Source organism: Chroicocephalus ridibundus, chromosome Z (genome assembly GCF_963924245.1).
Source record: "Chroicocephalus ridibundus chromosome Z, bChrRid1.1, whole genome shotgun sequence".
In the NCBI taxonomy this organism is placed as follows: Eukaryota; Metazoa; Chordata; class Aves; order Charadriiformes; family Laridae; genus Chroicocephalus; species Chroicocephalus ridibundus.
This window is the reverse complement of record NC_086316.1, coordinates 20,332,808-20,349,942: the sequence shown is the minus strand read 5'-3', so window position 1 is coordinate 20,349,942 and position 17,135 is coordinate 20,332,808. Positions and strand designations below refer to the sequence as shown.

At 36.9% G+C, this 17,135-nt stretch overlaps 1 protein-coding gene across 6 annotated transcripts in view; it reads right to left on the bottom strand.

Annotated features, from left to right (window-relative positions):
* SNX24 (sorting nexin 24) overlaps positions 1-17,135 on the bottom strand; it is a 90,641-nt gene that overhangs the window by 56,104 nt on the left and 17,402 nt on the right. The window contains exon 2 of one of the 6 annotated variants that reach the window (XM_063319707.1): positions 1,937-1,998. The exons of 4 other annotated variants lie outside the window; for them this stretch is intronic. The gene's annotated coding sequence lies outside the window, so the exon portion shown is untranslated. Of the gene's footprint in view, positions 1-1,936; positions 1,999-17,135 lie in introns of those variants that run through there. One more of the 6 variants, XM_063319708.1, reaches the window with a different exon arrangement.

Genomic DNA, 17,135 nt, shown 5'->3' with positions numbered 1-17,135 from the left:
AACACCCAAAAAGACCACACTGCGTTACCATCAAAATAAGCAGGCCAGGGAAGAGCAGGAGAAGGGGCTTTAGCCTGAGGTACTCCGGCTCCTGCAACATTGAAGGGAACGCATGATTTTGTTGTGTATGAATCAGAAATGTGTATTGCTGCATCTGCTTCCTGCGAAAACCCACTGGTAACACATGGTATTCCTCGCCCTCCCACCACTGCTGGTGGGGCAGCTGGATAAAAACTCAAGCGCCTCTTAGTCTAGAAGTCTATACTAGGGACTAAAAGCTCCACATCCACTGGTCATATGTCTGAGGCGGTACCTATCCAAATGATATTTTCCCTTCCCTTCATTCTTAGTTGCCTGATCAGGGGTACAAAGTAGAAAAAGGGGAAGCCATTAAGAAAAAATGGCTGTGAATTAAAATACTTGTAGTGTCATTTAAGCTTTTTACACAATGTAAGCGAGCATCCCTGTGTATACTTGCAGCGGTCACTCACACACTACTTTTCCCCACTGAAGGTCCACTCAGCTCAGCAGGCAGGACTGACAGTGTGATGCAAACAAATGAGCAAAGGACAATGTCCTTAGGGGCTCTTTCCATGTAAGAACTAAAAAAATACTTTAAAAGGCAGGAAAACCATATGTACAGGAAGTGTGGCCTCGAGATTAAAGCAAATAACAACATCACAGTCACTTCAGAAACTTTAGATCTAAAATCCAAGTGCTCCTGCAATGTTGAACAACTTATTTCATGTTTTTCCTTGGAAAACCTACTTAAAGCATCCCACTTGGGCACAATTAAGGCCCGAGGTTAAAAGCGCAAGTCCTCAGAGATGAGGCGGATGCCGAGCAGAGGCGTACAATGTGCTTACACCCCCGCAGAAAGCAAACACACCCCACCTCACATATTGTTGTACAGGTCCTCATTTCAGGACACGAGAAACCAACCCTGGCACTTACTCGCTTCTTCCTGGTTTTGTCAGGAAGGCTTTTGAATACGGACTGCACGTAAAATGTGGATGGGAAAGAAAACAACAACAAAAAAACCCCAAAAAACCACCACGAAACCTGGCAAGTGCACATACAAGCCCAAATATCTCCTAAAGTCAAGTCCACCACGCACTGCCAGCTAGGTGCTGGCATCTAGCTGATTTAACAGGAGAATTGGTATTGCTGCAAGGACCACTGTTGTTCTACACGTAGATCCAACATTTTTCAATGCCTCCTTCCAGGGTATATTAAAGAGGTGGAGGAGGAAATAGAAGATCTACTCCACAAAATGCGGTATTGATTTTTCTACCTGAGGGAAGAGACTCTCCATGAAAAATATCTCTTTGCTCCTCTACCTCAAGAGAGAACAAAAGTCTCAAAAAAGACATTAACCTGCAAAACCACGAACCACTGCAGAATTTTGCTCTAGCCAGTGTTTTTGGCACACGTAACACTACGTAACTGAAAAATCATCAAATAGCATTCATACTTCAGGTAGTCTTGAAATACATAAAAGGAAAAAAGCTATTTTTCTTAAAACTTCTTAAATCACTGCAACTACTAACAAATTTCTGAATGAAATCAGTGGAGGACTTTTAAGTAGAACAAACTCCTCTAATTATTTTTTGAGACCACAGAAAATAGAGTAAACCAATTCATTAAAATGTGCAGGTAAAAAAACCTGCTAGCGTTAAAAGGGTGACATTTTCTTATTCCCTTATCACATGTAAGCTTTGTAAAATCTTGACTATTAATTCTACATGAAATTGTAACACTCTACTAAAACTGAACATAACATTTCTGACAGTGAAGACTGACAGGATATGTAATGGTCTTCAAGAAAGATATGAAGTGTTAGTGCAGTTTACAGTGACAAGTTATAAAATAGTTTCATGAAAAAAACTAGAAAACAAGGATTTGAATGCTTTTGGACAGTTACTGCTTTACGTACATATTACCCAACATGCTGGGCTTCAAAAAAGTCTTCCCCCAAGATGTGCCACCATTAGCAATCTGCAAAATAAATAAATAGCTTGTAAAATTCTACCTATCAGAAATAGAAATAAATACTGTAAAACGTATAATCCTACTCCCAGATCTTTCTTTGCACTGAAAACAACATTTTGTATCAAACCTCTTTCTATCCATTTTTTTAAAAGAACCAATGGAAAATTATGGCATGCAAAGCTCACTTAATTTTTCTAGAAAAGTCAGACTAGCACCAGATCTACTGCCATATCTGGCCTATTTAATAGTTCCATCAGAAAGTCTACATTAGATAAACACTGGAGCAGGGGCCCAGAGAGGTAGTGGAGAAAGCCGAAACATGATAGGACAAGACCCTGCGCAATCTGATCTATGTTGGGCCTGTTTTGAGCAGGGGTGGGGTCAGGGGGTGCCTGGACCTCCATGGGCCCCTGCCAACCCAAATGACTCTACGATCCTGTGAAAGCTCCTTCCAAGTCAGGAGGAAAATTAAAAAGACAAAAACAATTGCTTCCTTTTCTGTGCTTGTTTTTTGGAAGACAGTTTGAAGATCCAGTTATACATTCACGACTTTTCCTCTGTCACAAATTTGTACAGTTTTGTGTTATCAAGCAGCAATTTGTCCTTCGGCTTTGCAGAATAACTACCCTGAAAAGTTAAATTTATTCTGATTTATCAAATGATATGCTGAACCTGTTGTTTCTGTGAAGATCCTGTTCCAGTATTTTGAAGAAGGTGGGTGGGATGGGAGACAACTAGCTCCACACTATTTCTCTTCTTAAGTGTCTTTCATTTTTCCCAACAGGTACAGGGAAAAAAAAAAAGTCAGGTCTAAAAGTCACTGTTCAAACAGTAATTTAGTCATAACTGACAACATCCTTCCTAAATTACAAATAATGCTGGTTTGCTCAAGTGGCAATTACTGAGAGCCAAGAGGGAATCCCAACCATGCCTCCCCTTTGTGATTCTCTCCATTTCCTCTGTGACTCTGGCAGTGCTTTCTTATACATTCATTATTTCCATTCCAAAAGAGGATAATATTAGCTTTTATGGGTTCTACAAACAAGAATGAAATTTCTCAGATTGCTGGTGATGTAACAGTGTCTTCTTTGTTGTTATCACTGAACAGTATAGCACACTGCTCCAACAAAGGTTCAAAAGCTAACTAGCAACAACTGTCACTCTCCATATGTCATAAAAGTTGATGGATTAATGAAGAAGCTTATCAGATTACGAACGCGCATTAATCATGCACTCAAGATTACATACCAATTAATACATGTATCTTAACACAACGAAAGTTACCATTTAAATTCTATCTTATGTGATTAGGATTTAAGGTGAAGCTTCTAGTAAGAGAAGATCAATGCTTATCGGTGTTCAGCAGCCTTCAAACCTATGTTCAATGAAACATTCTGAAAATTGAAAATACAGCAGAAATTTAAAGTAAAATGAATTTAATATCCAATAAATAAACAGTATAAATTTACATAAGCAAAACTCTTTTTCCGTGTTTATTTAAATTGGTCCACAGTGTCATCTCACAGGAGTTATACTCTATTGATGCACCTCAATCCAAATCTCACAAAGACTCAGGCAAGATGTGCCCAATTCTGTGAGTATGTTCTAAAGTGCAGCAGGATAAAAGTATTATGCTGTCAAAGCAAACTATTATTAAATGTGTAGCATGTAAGTGTAACTCTACTGTTGGGTAAAAATGAAGGTGTCCAAAAATGCTGAGCATATTAGAATAACCTTTGATAGGCACAGTGTCTATTTTGAGGATAAAACTGAAGCAAGGCACAATCTCAAGACACTACAGAATACACAAAGATACTCGAATGATCTTTATCAACAAAACATCTCAGTTACTACATGAAAACAGAAAGCATGTAGAGGCAGAACAGTAAATAAACCTCATTTAAAATACAAATCTTGTAAGCACATGCTTTTATATCTAACCAACAATATGGAACTGTGAGATGATCTTTTCACACTGCAAAATCTGTAGACATTTTAAAGTTGTTTGTTTTTCTAATTTTAAGGTACCACAATGCATCCATTTATTAATGAACACACTGTCCTTAATAAATAAATAAATAAATACATTGCCTGCTTGTAATAAGAGGCATTTAAAATATTCAACATATCAGAAATAGAAGTCTCAAAATAGTTTTCATGTTTTTGCTTGTTCTTAAAATGGGAATTCAAATGCCTTAAATTTTTTTGAAAAGTTCCAATAATGACTAAATAATGACCCAATACCATCCCTCTTCTACCCCCTTCGTACAAGCTAGCTCACAGTGCTGTCATACCAATCTAGAAAACATTCTTCCGCAGATTATGGTCCAGTCTAAACTAAGAACTTAAAACATGTTTCTTCGTTCCCCCATCTCCTATTTCAACGCATTTTAATCAGTGAAAAGTTGTACTTTCTAGACATTTTGTTAATGCGAAAAAAAGAAATTCTCTGACTAAAAAAAACCTCAAGTGACTTGCTTCCAAATCAGATTTGTACTGTCCCCTCTCAAGACACCTATTTACATGAAATCGCTTATAGTTTCTCTGCCTGTATAAAATGCAGATGCCACTGCACATCAGGCCTGTGTTTGCCTCTTTGCACAGACAGTCCAAAACAGTTTTCCTGATCTGTTTCAACTTGAAATGTTGTCAATATATGGATTGTCTTGCTTTCTAATTCAGTGAAAAATCTAGTTTTCCATTAGTCTCTGCCTTTCTAATTTTCGATACAGCTTTACTAAATGTAATTATTAAAGGCAGATTCAAGAAAGCAATTACTGAGCTACTGGTTTCTATCTCTGAAGTCTTAATAAGGAACAAGAAGTTGAAGTGACAGAAACACTGCAAAATCTGTAAATAAATTAAAAAAAAACCAACCCTGGCTATGTGTTTACTTTAACATATGCAATACACAGAGTGAAAAATCAGAATCGTATGGAAAATTGCTATGATCAGTATATGTATGGGGCAACCATACCACTCCCTGTTATCACAAATTAGTTTTAATCTTTATATCACTGTGCAGTACATTTAGAATTGCAAGTGTATTTCAGAACTGTTGCAGAAATAGCTCTAGAAAGATTTTTTTAAAATACCATATCGAGTGGGATTGTGAACAACAGCATTTAACCTTCTTCATTTGGGGATTTTCAATGTATTCTGGAGGTTACAACATTTTGAGAAGTTATACTTGACTATGAGATACCTAATCGCAGTTGACAGTACTAGCAATCAAGTATTAAAAGTACAACAAAGGTGATTTTGTAAAAAAAAAAAAAAAAAAGACACCCAAAAATTAGTTGTTAGAAAATATGCAGTAGATAGTTTTAAAACAATCTAAAAAGATTTTTAAAAATACTAAAAAGTATCCTAAAGCACAGGAAAGCTCTAAGTTGCAGCAGAGCCCACTTGCTAGCTTCTAGAGAATTTCAATAACCATTCTCAACGTACTTGAGTTCAGACACACAAGACTGCAGCCAGAGTATCTTCCTTCTGTGTAACGATTTCCTCCACCCCACAAGTCAATTATCTCCCTCTCTCCACCAGAAAAAGTGGGTAATATCCTGGCCACAATTAAGTCAGTAACAAAAGTCCTGCTTAATAGCTACACCTTGACAGAACTCTGTTTTTGCGACAATTATTCTACACACTCTACTGCTATTGTAAAATCATTTTGGCCATTTTATGTATCAGAAAGAGTGACAACATTTCTCATTTGCACGGCAACAATACTGGCTCTGAATGAGTTCATAAGCCAAAATAGAAATGAACTCAGAATAATTTTCTGATTTAAAATAAGCACCAGCCTGCACAGGGCTTTCCAGCAGTCTCCCTTTCATCACAATAGTTCATCGTATGCATTGAATTAATCCAAATATGCTAGCAAAGTCACCTGGGATCACCTACTTAACTTCTCTGTGTACTCAATAGAAATGTAGATGACCACCTAGCCATTTCTTGTATACGACACAAAGGTAAATACTACAACATAAAGGTAATTATTAACAATACAAAGGAAAGGCAGAAGTAAGACCTGATCCCAGAAAATACAGGGAACTCAGTTAATTTTTGAGTGGTTTTGGTTGGCTACTCTTAACCAAGATTCACACCCCTCTCAAGAAACGTGGTCTAAGTTTTCCAGTCAAGGACAACTACTGTTTAAAAGCCCTGTAGAAAACCCCTTAGAGATGCAGAATAATCTGAGGGGCCAAACCAAGGACTCCAGAAGTCAATGAGAATCGTGACACTCACTCTGAGAGCAGGCCTCTCAGCTGAGACATCCTGGTACACATGGGCAGTACAGCGAGCGACCTGTGAAGACCAAATCTCCAGCACATAAGCACTGGCCACATGGCATATGCCCAAAGCATGCCGTAGAGGAACCACAGTACCGAATCTGAGGGCTCCTGAGCTTTTCTTCATACAAATCACACTTCAGTCTAAAGGATAAGAACATTAAAGCATGATACTACTATAAAGGTAGCAAAGACTCAACTGGATACAATAGACAGTTAGCTTCATTACACACCTGTATACACATGCACACACCATCACACAAAGGTAACACCCCCATCTTCTCAGCAGTTTTGCCAGTGGCCAGGAGGGGAAGGTGGAGGGCAACTTGGTACCAGCGAGATTGCTAGTACAAGTAGGCTAGAGAACAGATCTCTCTGTTAATGCACCAGCAGGTGTTACTTTAGATTAATAAAACCACACATTTTTTTAGAAACAGACTTCATTTTACTAATATATTTACTTTCTCTTCAAAATCACTTTTTCCTTCTTATGCGGTAGTAAATACGGTGAAGATAAGATGTCTGTGCTGCATAGGAAGGATTAAACTAACCCTCAAGACACAAAGCCAAATACCATGCTCCTGTTCAAACAGCTTGAATGTTTATCTAGCCCCAACCACCTATTACAGAAACTTCCTCTCCTCCCAGAAAATTGTGGTCTGGAACTTGAGTTGTAAACACCTTACGGTAAAATCAGAGAAAAGAGTCTGTTCCACCTTGTGAGACCACAAGATACAACAACTATAAATGAAATACTGAGTAGTACTAGGCTTTCTCCTCTTTGTACAAACTCCTGTGGCCATTGATCCTCATTGTAATCATGAAGTTTAACCAAAAAAAATTCAAATGAAAAAAAAATATTGCCCATTTCAGCTACAATTACCCACTATGGAATATAACTCTTTTCTTCTTTATTCCCCTATTGTCAATTTTGAAGGGTTTTTTTTAAGCTTCAACTACAAAAAAAAAAAAACAAAACCAACCAAGAAAAAACCTTTTCCATTTTTTGGTTCTATGGTGAAATATTGAAGAAGTGAATTCTCTGATCCTTTGAAAGAGTATGCTAGCATGAGTAGATACTTTATGCACTGCACGCTGCCCAAGAGAACATTTGCAATATTTATTTAATATTCCTTCACTTTAACAGCAAGTAGGACTGAAGATTTAGTATCAGAAGACAAGAATAAAGTAAGAGGTAACTTTTAAGCGTGCCATTCAAAACACTGCGTTCAGTGCTGTCCTGTAATATAAAAAGCCTTCTATTTTTCCTCTTCAGCCTTTTTGACGATTTGACTTGTACAAGCCATGGCCATTTTGCTGCATGCTTATGGAAAATGAAAAATCTTGTCTGTAGCAATATCAAATCATTTATACATAGCAGACATCAGCTGTCATTTCTGTCTACCCCAGCAGTACACCCCCTCCCACACTTCTCTCTTTAGTCTAGGTGAGCTGTCAAGTTTCTAGTTTCTGACGTGTATTTACATCATTCAATGACATCTGACAGTAGTGAAAGGCCACAGAAAACTGCTTATTGATCAGAGCAAAACTAGTTGACGGAACAGATGAGGTTGTATCACAGAAATGCAGCCACACTCAGGTGATGACATTTAGCTCCCTTGTATACAGGTGCTTAATGGAATACAACTTCATTATATCATGCCACTAGCGCTTAAAGAATTGCACAGTTCTCATGAGTGTTTTGTCTATGCGGTGATGAGGACAATCTATTTGTACTGGTACCAATGTATTACTAACCTGTTTTGCTCATGAACACTTGCAAACTACCAGCCAATGTGTCCTGATGAATATACTAAGAGACACTGAAGACTCAATCTTGCCAAAATCTAATTGAGCTGACCTTTTAAAAAAAGATGGAATTACCATTTAGGGAGCTAGATCTACTCAAGATTTAGTTCTGTGCAATTCTGTGCTGCTTAGTAAAGACATTTTAAATGACCATTTTTATGCTTGGGACTGGTACAGTTTCCCAATGGAAGTGATAACTGATCATTAGTATTTCAGAGGTCATTATATCACCTTGCATTAGAGTCTTTCAAACTGTATTGATTTAAATACTGAAGAGTTCTTGGGCAGAGGCTCTCCATACAAATCGTTCTGCAGCTAAAATATTAATTTTCTTATTTTTATTACTTTCTCCTTTTTGCTATCTTGAGTAGAAAACCACACCAATGTAAACTTATTTTCCGCAGAGTAACCTGTAAGGATATAATTACAATATACAATCATTCCCTACAGAATCTATCTTTGCATTAGCAGTCTAACTGGAAAACTCAAAGCAGTTTTAGCACAAAGTAAACTGCGCTGATTCAAACCAGCAAGTACCTGAATAACCTGAAACCATGAAACTTCTAGGGGTACATGGATGACAGAAGAGAACTCAGAAGAACTTGCTTTCCATTTCACGTATTACAGTAGACAGGAGCAAGTAGGTCTTTATTTAAAAAAAAAAATATATTCTGAGGTGGAAAAGGAGCTGATGGTTCAAAAGCAGCTCTTCACAATGTGTAAGTGTTGTTCAGCCTTTCTAAGTTAAGCCTTACATTCAGGTTAACTACTTACAATTGAAAACAATTTTCAGATTTAAAATAAAACTACTAGCCACCTAAGATACTCAGAAAATCCTTTCCATTTCAAGGGGAAAGAGGTAAAAGACTCAGCTCTCAGAGAAGGCATCTCCTATCCTGTGACTTAGACAACCAGCACGACACCAGAGGTTGACTAAATCCAAGTCCTATCCATAGATAAAACCATGCTTTAAAAATAACAGAGGAATGCAAGTGAATAATGCCTATAACAAGTAGAGTACATCTTCTGCTATTTCTCAGTAGAAACAACATGGACTATCCTATATTTGACCTATTAATGAAGAAAAAACATGATAGCAGCGTTGCTATTTTCAGTTCAGTTGTGTCACTGAAACTTATTTCAGACAAAAAGAATAGTTAGATGTGTCTTATTCTTTTCTTGGTGCTCTTGTAACACAATTGCTGCAGAAAACCTAGAAGAATTTTGCTTTCAGACTGTAAAAAACCTTGGGCTAAACCGAGATTTTCAGAGGTCATTTGGCTAAGTTTGGATCGAGTTTCCCAATTTCTACTCCAAAGGGGGAAAAAAAAAAAAAAAAAAAAAAGCAGCCGCACAACAATTACAAGACTTAATTTATTTCATTAACCCCGGCAAGACACTTTTTTCCCTTTGTTTTTGTTTTTTTTTTTCTCAGAAGCAGGTGAATTGTTCTCACTGAAACTTAAGAAGAATTTCAATGTTTACTAATTATTTGTGATGGAAAATGTCATCCCAGAAGCCAATATTTACAATGATTCACAAAAATGAAACCAAAGACTTAGTCTTACCAAATGGCTTTCAAATGCATCTTCAACATTTTTCTACAGTTACTTTGGTACACCTCTAACAGAAACTGTGTCATCTCAGATACTATGGTTAGCTGTCAGCATTTGTTTGCACATACACAAAACCATGCGTATTTAATATGTACAGACCTAAGGGGAAAATGTAAAATAAAAAAAAAAAACAAAAAAACCAAACAGTCACACATTCAATGTATGTGATGCCAAATGTCTGAAAAGCAAACTCTCTGAAATGTTCTTGAAGTCAGTGGGAAGGGAAGAGGAAGTACTCCAGACAACGGACAGTATAGATAGGATGCTATTTTATGTATATTTAAGAAACTTATTCTAGCACTGACTTTTTTTTTTTTAAACAAAGAAGTCTTCTTCATCCCTGCCATAAAATCCTTCACTACATAAGCTTTTATTCATAAGAACTCAAAATTATCAAGAAGAATATCTTTAGACAAGAAGTTGCAGACAAATTATGTTTTGTCCTTTCCAAGTCTGGTTCTTGTACGTCGTGCTTATACAGAAAACAGGAAATTCTCTTCATCTCAGTTGTCTGATATGCATAAATATCTGGGCTCAAAGCCTTGACACTGATACAGATGATGGCAGCAATTCATAACCAATTACGAAAAACACAAAAAACCCAAGTGAACCTCCTTTTAAGTTAACTCTGGATCTATAACTGCTTTATTTGAAGTGCACAGTATCTATCTGAAGCACAAGAAACATCTCTCCATTCAGTGAAGTTAATCTATTTTGAGTCACTCTGAAAATCAAGGATATGCCCAAATTTTGCTGGACATACCTTGGAGGGAGTTCCCTTAGGAAAGGCAAGAAGCCATACATTTCCACTGTAATAGAATAGAAGCTAAGAGGACTGGAAACAGAGACTGTATGGCAGGCTGCTGACAAATGCACAGATAAAGGACATGCAGAATTTGAAAGTGAATTATAATAAACACACTTTGCTCTTTCAATCTTTAGATAACATAAAGTGACTTTTACATCTGTAATGTTACTACTTAAATCCTTTTAGATTCAGCTTTTATTTTCCTAAAGCAGATCCTAACTGTAGCATGGAAGAATCTAAATGACTTGCTCATATTTAGGGCATTATTTTAGTATTTCTTTATTTCATTACAGGAAAACATACATCACAGATATTTCTTTCTATTTCAGAAGAGGCAGAAGATTTTTTCTTCCCTGTGAATAATTCACAGAAAGCCTACATCACTGCATCTGACTTCAAAAGAACAGAAACTGAGTCTTTATGACAGGGATATATGAACTGGGTAAATGCCCAAGCCATTGCTCAAAGCACGCCTGTAGCAGTATCATCCCATCTTTCTAGACAGGCACACTACGCTGAAGCAATGACTTTTCTGTTTTCCTAGTTGAACTCAATGGAGTTAAAGTCAAAGTCAAAAGAAAAACTAATATTTGGATTCATTATGCATCAGAGGCATCTTTCTTTGTTAGTGAAGAAGTATAGATTTTAGTGCCATAGGCTGTTGTCTTATAAAAGGTTTACAATAAACTAAGAACCTACATTTTTTAAAGGAATCCTGAAAGACTAAGAAAAACAAATGCATGTAGTCACAAAATGTTTACTAATTTGCAGTAATTTACAGTTCTCTCTCCGCTATCTTGAATCCCAAAGCACAAGACACTACAACCTGCATCACATAACGACATCTTTCTATCGGAAAACACGTTACTTAAGAGGGCTCCTTTGAGCAGGGGCTCATCTTTGCACTGAAGGCACATCAAAAGCGTCCCACACTGAGGATTTAAGACGACTTCTCACTGCACTCCCATGTCACTTTCTGCTCCCTTCTCCAGCTTCAGTCTTCTTATTCTGCTCCTTGACAAAGACCGATTTGTGTTCTTTACAAAGTTCAGTGTACAAGCAGTAACTTCCAAAACCTGTACGACATTTACTACTGTACATTGTAAAAAGTCTTTTCACCCTGCCTAGGTGGCTCGACTGTTATCAACTCTCAGTTACATCACTAACTGTTTTGGTCTGTGAACTGTTCGGGTGTTTTTTACTAATTTTCCACTTTTTTTTAAGTTTTAAGATTTTTATGTTAAGTAAAATAAGATTTGAGTTAAAAAAAAAGTAATGGTGCATCTGAGATTTAAGAAAAAAAAGCCTAAATAGAATAAAAATTTATAATGTATGTACAGAAAAGCAGTATATAAAGAAAAAGAAAAGAATCACACGTCATCTAAAACCACTGAAACATTGCTTCAGTCAATAAAGTGACAGAATATTTTTATCTTCTCAGATACTGAACCTGTTCCCTTTATAGGGTCTGAACATATGAATTTGGTGATTTTGTCACCATACTTCAAAAATCATTATGTGGACATATTTTCAAGAGAGATGAGCGTATGTTTCGCCCATGGATGAAGTAGTAAAAGGATTTCAGGTGTTTTTTTTCTGGTATCTCATTCACTAAGTTGCCATTTGAAAGTGTAGTTCAGTATGCTGACATTTTGTCATATTCCCAATTCATATCGAGACCCTGAACTCTCCTTGAAAGTCTTATTTCAATCTACCTCAGAACAGATAGACTTTTTGAAGAAAAATTGCAAGAAGTAATACAATTAATCACTGAGTAATGCAACAATCATTTGCCCTAACCAAACATACCCTTTTAAAAAAAACACACTACAATCTCCCAATTATCACTACTCATTTACCATTAACCATCAGAATAAATCATACATAGGCCACGTTAAGTACTATGTGCTACAGCAACCATTAGTATTACCTAACTGAAACTAATAATCTAAATTGCTACCATGTTAGCAACATACCATTAACTTGAGCCACTGCAGAATTTTGCCACATATTCATCAACTGAAGAGGTGGAAATATTCACATGTTCAATCTTTTAAAGTTTTGGTAAGCATAATAAAAAATAATGTATTTGAAATTAAAAGAAGAACAGGCTTTTGTTTCAAAGATCAGTTTTGAAGAAATAAAGGCTACATATAAAGGTGTTGAAATATTTTAGGCTGAGATGACCAGAACAGCCAGTAGACTGCGGCCAGAGAGAATCAAAAAAAGCTGTAATTCACTTAAGCTACAATGACTTCACTAGAGATGCAGAGAACAAACATTAGAAGAAGGAAAAAAAAAAGTAATCTCATGCTACACTAAAAAATATTTACACTGAAGCTGAAGTAATTTTGTTAATTCAAGTAACTGAAAAGATACTCATAGCTTTACAGGATTACTAAATGGGTTACTCTATTCCAATCAAAAATGTATCACAGACATTTGAAGGCATTTTTGTGCTTATAAGGTATCACTTTTTAGAACACTTAATCAAGCAAAATATCAATTTTATAAAATAAGAACACAAGGAAAACATTAACAATCTCTTCCACCACTTGTTCCTCCACCATTCACTCTCCCATGCTGTGCAACTCTTAGTAAAAAGACAACAGTTAGGAAAAGGAAGAAATAAAGATTTATTTTATTATAATGCACAAATTAGCAACATAAGTGCAATTTCAATCAACTCATTGGAAAAAGGGAGAAGGACACACATTTGTGCACATCTTTGGTTCTCTCATCAGAGTGGAATGTGTGCAAAAGTGATCAGCACAAGTTTTCAGATACTGCTCATCAATCAAATTAAGCAAATCTCAGCAGGCACAGAAAAACAAGCAATGCTGCTACCTACTATCTTGCTATTACCTCTTTCTGCTCCCATCTGCTGTTGTACCAGTATTACAGAAATTAATCACACAGGTAACCTCTGAAGCAAAGCCTACAAATATTACAAATACACTCTTACTCTCTCAGTTTCACCTGACTCTGCACGGTTCTCCATGCTTTTCTGAAGCAAACTACCAGACCACTGTTACTTGCCTGAATCAGAAACTGAACTCTGAGGTCCTGGATCTCAGCTAGAGCACCTGGCTGGAGTAGTTTTTCCTGGAAAACAAAGCTTTCTCCATAGACCACTTGCACTGAAGATTCTCAATAGCTTCAAAATATTTTGAAACAAGGCTTGAGAGCCGTATGTGAGCTCCTGCAGGCACAACTGTAGCACAGAATAACATATGTACAGAAACTACGGCAATAAGTGTGGAAGAGGAGATCATGGGAAGGACACGAAAACAAACAACACGGATAGTTACATCTAATTATGTGCAATGCATTCCTCATTAAGAAATCTCAGTAATGGAAGTATTACAAGGAACAAATCTCAGCCTTCATGTTTAATTTAAAACTGGTTAAATGCCCCATTTAAGAAAGGACTGAGATGCTTACGTCCTTTCATCTTTCTTCAACCTTGTATAGAAAACATTTCAAATCCTAGGATATAGATTTTTAGGGGAGGGCAGGAGGGGAAGAAATATTTCATAACATTCCTACTACAGAAAAACTGGAAACAGATGCATCTTATATATTGGTTCGAAGTGACCACATTGATTATCAACTAGTTGCACGATTAACCACCTGACTTAGAAGAGCACGATATTATCAGTCATCTATTTCATTTAACAGATGCACATTTTAGAAGGAAAAATATGCCTGGTATCTTTCCACTAAACTCATTAAAATGGCTTTAAAGTTTGTTGGGTTTTTTTTTAGTGAAATAGAAGAAAATATTACTGAAGCATTTACATGGGCCATCAACCTGCCTCATGAGACTTTCCAGCCTCTTTTGTTGTGTCAGGGCATGGAAATACGTCAGCTCCAAACAGAACCACTTTCTTTTCAGCAGCTCTTCACAATTTTTCAGCAAACTGTGAAGACTCTCTCAAAGTTCGAACCTCCTGAAACAGTATCATTACACATCCAGTTTCTGACACATCCACGCTTTGCAGTTAGCTTAGAAAATGTAAACTATTATATGTTTTGTATGGATATTCCCAACTCAAAGAGAATAGAATAATATAACACAAAATGAGTAAAATTGTTCTCTAGGATTTACTATTTTCAAGTGTGCTAGCATACACAATTAAAAACAGTAATTAAAATTACTTACACATTTCCTAAATTCAATGCATAGAGTGACCCCTACTGGTCTGCTAGGCATGCCAGCAAAGATACAAACTGACAAAAACCATCACTCCCAACGAGTGAACCTGAGATAACTTACACCAACATTCGAGGCAAAAATACTCCAGTGTTTTCTATGGAATTTTAAACATTCAGTATTCTTGTTATTATAAATAACAAAATAATTAAGTTAAAGGCTTGTAAAGAATGCTTATCATATACCAGTATCTACAGCTGAGAGCCACATTTTATGAAGAATTTCAATTTTTTCCAATAAATTTCTTAAAAAACACCCATGAGAAACAAACTTCAGTCTAGTAGACGTTTTAAATGAGAAAAATGTGTACTTCCTGTACTTTCCCAATTAAACATGAATAGCGGTTACAACAATAAGCCCCCATGAATCAGGCTGCGCTTGCTACTCTTGTGTTTTATACATAAAAACCAAGGTCACAGAAGTATCTAATTATTTGTGTAAATGTTGTCTGCTTTAATACACAACTAACTAATAAGCCAGATAAACAATAAAGTGCTCTGTAATACACACACTTTCTCACATAATATACTATTTTATTAATTTAAACAATTAATGTTTTAGGAGGATCAGTTCAAGATCTTAACACTAATATGAGTACACTCAGATTAATAAAAGAGGCGGCTCATTTTCTGAAGTGCTGAATATGCTCTTATTTTTTATAAATATATATATTAGACACACATACACATGCTTATGTGTGAAATCAGTACCCCAACAACTGAAAAACAGCAAGGCTTTCACTAAGTGTGAATTCTAAGTGCATTTCTTTGACCATTGAGCTTTTTAATAACACACATTTGCCTCTGATTCCATTTCAGCCAGGATTAATTCCAAGAACTTACTAAGAGAAAGCAGTGCTAATTCCCACTCCTGAAAAACCTTTGCTTAGAAAGCTTAAGCAACAGAAATACAAATTCACTCTTCTTTCTCCTTCAAAATCGCTGCAAATTAAAACGAATATTCTGTAGCGACTGCAAGTTTCCACTGTGTCTAAACCAAGTCAGGCTGGTATTGCTCAATATGTGCTAATACTGGGAGCTTACAATAGACATTCCTCATCCCAGCTGCTCAGGAGTAGCTGGAACCCCAAGACAGAACCTGGACGTCAGAGTGTCTCAGTGGTCACCAGGAGGCTGGCCTGTCCCCTGCCTTTTACTTCTGACCACTAGTCGAAGTCATTGAAGCGAACAATTACAGCCAAAAGTTACTTTTAAAATGCATTCAACCAGTTCTAACTTAGCACACTAAATCCCTAGAGCCTTCAACAGGAGCTCAACATTTTATAGAGATTTTATTTTTGGGAGCCATATTTAAATATTTACAATGTTACACAAAGGAGAATAAAAGAAAAAAACCAAACAGTGACGTGCTATAAAAAATTTAAGAAGCCTGTAACTCGGCGCCTTTTTTTTTCCCCAAGACTATACAGTGAACTTCACTACTGTTTTCACTGAAATACTGAGTACTAAAACATCCACTGTAAAAGTATAAATTTAGACGTTATTACCTCAAAAAAAATACAACAAAAGTACACTGAAGTTAAAAGTCAAGCACTCCAAAGTCAGAGAATTCAAGAAATAATGCTGTCCATGTAGAACCTAATCAGTCCCTCCAGGCTTAATGCCTCAAGTGATAATTAAAAACTTGTTTCTCAAGATCTTGGCTTGGCACTACTCAGTGAGCATTGCTGTGGTTGGTCTTGCTCATGTTTCATCCCAGGTCTTGTAAGTGCCATCTAAACACAGAACTGAACCAAATACCTAGCTGAGTAGTGCAATTGATTTGCTTGACGGACAGGTCCCCAGACAGACCTTGACAAGCCTGAGGAGTCCTGCACCTGAGTCGGGTTGAGGGAGGTGATTCTGCCCCTCTACCCTGCTCTGGTGAGACCCCACCTGGAGTACCGCATCCAGTTCTAGAGTCCTCTGCTGGATCGGGTCCAGAGGAGGGTCACAAAAATGATGAGCGGGATGGAACACGTCTCCTACAAGGAGAGGTTGAGACAGTTGGGCTGGAGAAGAGAAGGCTCCAGAGAGACCTTATTGCAGCCTTTTAATACTTAAAGGAGGCTCGTAAGAAAGATGAGGAGAGGCTTTTTAGTATGGCCTGTTGCAACAGGACAAGAGGTAATGGCTTTAAACTAAAAGAGGGTAGATTCAGATCTGATATAAGGAAGAAATTTTTTACGATGTGGGTGGTGAAGCACTCGAACAGGGTACCCAGAGACAATGTAGATACCCGATCACTGGAAGTGCTAAAGGTCAGGTTGAACCTGATCAGCAAACCCCGACTAGTGAAAGATGTTTCTGCCATGGCAGGGGGTTGGACTAGATGATTTTTAAGTGTCCCTTCCAACCCAGACCATTCTATATTTCCATTAAAGGGGATTTTTTACATTT